The sequence below is a fragment of the Enhydra lutris genome, unplaced genomic scaffold (genome assembly GCF_002288905.1).
Source record: "Enhydra lutris kenyoni isolate GAN:26980312 unplaced genomic scaffold, ASM228890v2 scaffoldscaffold72, whole genome shotgun sequence".
In the NCBI taxonomy this organism is placed as follows: domain Eukaryota; kingdom Metazoa; phylum Chordata; class Mammalia; order Carnivora; family Mustelidae; genus Enhydra; species Enhydra lutris.
In genome coordinates this window covers 6,053,870-6,059,232 of record NW_019154156.1, presented here as the reverse complement: position 1 = coordinate 6,059,232, position 5,363 = coordinate 6,053,870, and the positions used below count along the sequence as shown (strand labels likewise).

Here is a 5,363-nt window from a genome sequence, read left to right as displayed (position 1 = left end):
TATTTTTTCCACCTGATTTCTTTGTTTCTCATTGACCATGGTCTCTCTCTGTTTTGGCGGGATTTTTTTTTCTGCTTTTAATCCTCTCTTCCTCCTCTCTTCCAATGGAATAATCATGCTTTCTTGAATCTCTTTTTCCATTTATTGGATTTGAACTTATAATTCTATTTCCTATTTTTTAGTGATTACTTTGGTATATTGTGGCTCCCATTTTCTTAGCAAAGTCTCATGTTTATCCCTACCTCAAACTTCCTCCACTTTTAGGTATGCTTTTAGTTTCCTCCACACTGCTTTTCTCCATCTGCTTTGTTCTTTTTTGAGATGTTTGTTTATTTCTATCAAAAGCATAAAGTAGGGGTACCTGGTTGGCTCAGTCAGTGGAACATATGACACTTGATCTCGGGGTTGTCAGTTTGAGCCCCGTGTTGGGTATAGAGATTACTTAAAAAAAAATAAAACCTTTTAAAAAACATAAATCCTGGGATTATTGCTGTCTTATTATTTTTCATGATCAATGTTTATCTCCTGCTGCTTTATGACCTGAGCTAAGGCACAGTTCGTGGTTTCCCATTGTGCAGGTCTATGCAGGGTGAAGTCACCACTACCTTCTTGCTGGCCCTGCCAGAGACCAGGTTTCCTGGCTAAAACTGTACTGTGGGGCCAGATATTTCCATTCAGGAATAGGAGGATTGGAATAGGAAGATATATCTGGCTTCATGCCTAAGCTCCATTCAACAAACTTTATTTCACCAGAGAATTCCATATTGGGATTATGCAGTGCTAACCTGGATTAATAAAATTAGTATTGGTTTGTTTGTTTAATTGTTTGTGGATGAATGGGGGACAGATATTCCATTAAAATACGATTACACAAAGAATGATACCTGAATTAGACAGAAAGCACTGGATGATCACAGGAACTGGGGTACTAGGGATCTCATTTTCTTGGGGAGGCCACAGATATCTTCTCAGGGAGGTATATTTTGATTTGGCCCTTGAGCGATGATGGAATATGAACCAGGTCAAGCATTGTAGGGGGAGGGAATGGTGAGTAAAGGTCATGGAGCTATGAAAGAGCAGGGCCGATTCTGAAAATGGCTCAAAGCTCTACATGATTGGAGAGAAGGACATTGGGGGAGGAGTGGCAGGAAAGAGATGGGAGAAGCAAGGACAGTGGGCTGGCGTCAGGTGCAGACTATCCTTGTGTGTTGCATAAGAAGTGTGGATGTTACAAATGACCATGGCTGGTGACTACTCAGTACATCGGCTTGCTCCTTCCTCATCCCTAAAAACGCGGAATTAGTCATTCTACTTTTCCCACTCAGACAAGGCATGGCCTTAGAAGTCTTTTCCGCGTGACAGTCTCACGGAATGGTCTCCAGTTAGAAAGAGTTGGCATGTCTATTTGTCACCTCTGCTAGTAACATAGGAAACCTCTGAAATAATTTATTCTTATTTTAGAAAAACAGCTTTGGGGCAGGGATAAACACAACAGATAGAGCAGGAAGTGGTCACAGGCCAGAGCTGTGGAAGGTTTTTAATCAAATATGGTAACTGATACGGAGTAGAAGTAATACATTGGAAAGGAAATTTAGCAGATGGGCTTCACCCCGATTTGGCACTCAGAGGAGGAGAGAAAAGGTTGGAAACCAAGAGCAAATGCAAGGACAGCTCCAGGCTTTCTGCCTTGGACAGCCAGGTGGGTGGGTGGTACCTGGTTTCACATGGTCCCAGACCGCCTGTGATTTGGGCTGCCAGTGCCCGGTCAAATATCTACTAAATATGTCTCCTTTCCTGCCTCAGGGTTTTGGAAATTCCTAGCACAGAAATAGCCCAGAAGTGTAGGAGAATTTATGACTTTGGGGTGGGGAGTAACACCAACCAAGAAGGAATACAAGTTGATGGACAAATGCCCCAGCCTTCTGTCCTTCGGCGGGACAAACCTGAAACATGGGCCATGCAGTTTCCGAGGCCCCAGTGGGACTGAGCCTCTCAGCTGCCAGTGGGAGTCGTCGGAGCAATCAAATGTCCTTCACTGGCCTCCGCTCCTTTCTTGGCTTTTCTCAACTCCATGTGGAATGACTCCTCCAATAAGCCGCCTGCACCTTCAGTCCTTGTTTCATGCTGCTTCATCATAAAGACACGGATGAAAATGCCTTTATCTGGACGGGATGGAGACTTGACCAGGAGGCTGGGGTGGAGGTCATGGATGGGAAAATGAAGCAGTTAATTTGGAAAATGTTCGATGTGAGGTTCCTGGGACAGTTCCAAACCTGAAGGAACAGGGAATGGCATGTAGCAGACTCTCAGTGCAGGGACGCCTGGTTGTACTTGGCTTTGTCGCCCATCACGGGTATTGTGTCATTTGCAAATAGAAGGTCGGTCACACACCTGCACCCTACAAGTCTATCGGTGCCATTTTTCCACCAGCGTGTACTCGCTTCATGTCTCCGTGTCCCATGTTAGTAATGCCCACAGTATCTCAGACCTTTTATCATTATTATTTTTGTTATGGTGATCTGTAGTCAGTGACCGTTGATGTTGCCTTTGTAATCGTTTGGCGGCCCAGTGACCTGTGTTCATACAAGATGGCAAAATTCATCTGTGTATGTTGCCTGTGTTTTGACTGCTCCTCCAATTGCTGTTCTCCTGTCTCTCTCCTTCTCCTCAGGCCTCCCTGTTCCCTTGAGACACAATTTCATTTTTGAAGATTTATTTTAGCGAAGGGGAGGGACAGAGGGAGAGAATCCCTAGCAGACTCCCCGCTGGGCACAGAGCCCTACTTGCAGCCCAGTCTCACCACCCTGAGGTCATGACCTGAGCCAAAATCAAGAGGGGGACACATAACCGATGGTGCCACCCACATGTCCCCCATGTCCCTTATTTCAAATCCAAAGCTAGAAGTGATTTAGCTCAGTGAGGAAGGCATACTGAAAGCTGAGATAGGCTGAAAGCTAGGCCTCCTACAGCAAACAGTTAGCCAAGCTGTGAATGCAAAGGAAAAGTTCTTGGAGAAAATCAGAAGTGCTATTGCAGTGAACACATCAATGATAAGAAAGAAAAGCCGCCTTATTGCTGATATGGAGAAAGTTTCAGAGGTCTGGATAGAAGACCAAACCAGCCACAACATTCCCTTAAGCCAGAGCCTAATTGAGAGCAAGGCCCTCGCTCTCTTCAATTCTGTGAAGGCTGAGAGAGGTGGGGAGGCTGCAGAAGAAAAGAGTGAAGCTAAGGGAGGTTGATGTATGGGATTTAAGGAAAGAAGCCATCTCCCTAACAGGTGCAAGGTGAAGTAGCAGGTGTTGATGTAGAAGCTGAAGCCAGTTATCCAGACGATAATTCATGAAGGTGACTACACTAAACAGATCTTCAATGTAGACAAAACAACATTCTTTTGGAAGAAGATGCCATCTAGGACTTTCATAGCTAGAGAGGAGAAGTCCAGGCCTGGCTTCAAACCTGCAAAGGACAGGCTGACTCTCTTGTTAGCCCCTTAACGTAGCTGGTAACTTAAAGTTGAAACCGATATCCATTTACCGTGCTGAAAACTATGGGGCTTTAATAATTATGTTAAATCTACTTTGTATTCTATTAGTTGAAGCCTGGATGGCAACACAATCTGTTTACAATATGGTTTACTGAATAGTTTGAGCTCACTATTGAGACCTACTGCTAAAAAAAAAAAAAAAAAAAGGTATCTTTCAAAATATTACTGCTCATTGACAATGTACCTAGTTACTGGAGTTCTGATAGAGACGTGCAATGAGATTAGTGTTTTTTTATGCCTGCTAATGACATCCATTCTGTAGCCTACAGGTCAGGGAGTAATTTCATCTTTCAAGTCATACTATTTAAGAAATACATTGCCTATGGCTCTAAATGCTCTAGGTAGTGATTCCTCTGATAGAACTAGACAAAGGCCATTGCAAACCTTCTGGGAAGGATTCACCATTCCAGATGTCATTAAAAATGTTCATGATTTAGGGCAAGAGGTCAAAATATCAACATGAACAGGAGTCTGGAAGAAGCTGATTTCCATCCTAATAGGTAACTGTGAGGTGTTCAAGACTTCAGTGGAGGAAGGAACGGCAAATATGGTGGGAAGAGCAGAGAACTAGAATTAGAAGCAGACCTGAAGATGGGGCTGAACTGCCACCATCTCATGACAAGTCTCTCACAGATGAGCTTCTTGTGGTTGAGCAAAGAAAGTGGTTTATTTTCTTTTCTTTTTAAGATTTTATTTATTTATTTGACAGAGAAAGACATAGCAAGAGAGGGAAAAAAGCAGGGGGAATGGGAGAGGGAGAAGCAGGCTTCCCGCTGATCAGGGAGCCCAATGTGGGGCTCGATCCTAGGACCCTGGGATCGTGACCTGAGCCAAAAGCAGACGCTCAACTACTGACCCACCCAGATGCCCAAGAAAGTGGTTTCTTGTGATGAACCTCCTCCTGGTGGAGATGCAATGAAGAATGCTGAAATGACAAGAAAGGATTTAGATTATTACATAATTTTAGTTAATAAAGCAGCAACAGGGTTTGAGAGGGTTGACTCTAATAATGAAAGAAGTTCTCCTGTGGGTGCAGTGTTATCAGACAGCATCACACGCCACAGAGAAGCCATGGATGAAAGGAAGAGTCCATCAATGCGGCAAGCCAAACAGTTGTCTTATTTTCCGAAATTGGCACAGACACCCCACCCTCCAGCAACCACCACCTTGATAAGTCAGCAGCCATCAGCATGGAGACAAGACCCTGCACCAGCAAAATGATTAGGACTTGCCAAAGCTCAGGGGATGATTAGCAATTTTTGGCAATAAAGTATTTTTTTTTAATTTTATTTTTTTTCAGTGTTCCAAGATTCATTGTTTAGGTATCACACCCAATGCTCCATGCAATACATGCCCTCTTTAATACCCACCACAGGCTCACCCAAATGCCCACCCACTCCCCTCTGAAACCCTCAGTTTGTTTCTCAGAGTCCACAGTCTCCCATGGTTCGTCTCTCCCTCTGATTTCCCCCCAACTCACTTCTCCTCTTTTTAATTAAGGTACATACAATTTTTAGGCACAATGCTATTACTACAGTATAGGGTACAGATAACTTTTATAAGCACTGGGAAACCACAAAATTCATTTGACCAGCTTTCTTTTGATATTTGCTTTATTGTGGTGTTCTGGAACTAAACCCACAAGATCTCCAAGGTATGCCTGTAATGGGAGGAACAGACAACAGTTAAAGTCTTAGAGGAGAGGAAGTCTTATGTTTAAGGCTAATTCATCCTGAAAAGAGACCAAAGGCATGAACTAATGCTTCAAGAGATGTTTATGGAGCCTGGTGCTCTGTTTGCTTTTTATACGCTAATT

The 5,363-nt window shown here is 43.5% G+C and overlaps 1 pseudogene; it reads left to right on the top strand.

Moving 5' to 3' along the window:
• Positions 1 to 2,873: 2,873 nt before the first annotated feature.
• Positions 2,874 to 4,768, top strand: LOC111159964 (annotated as a pseudogene).
• The last annotated feature ends 595 nt before the right edge of the window (positions 4,769 to 5,363 follow it).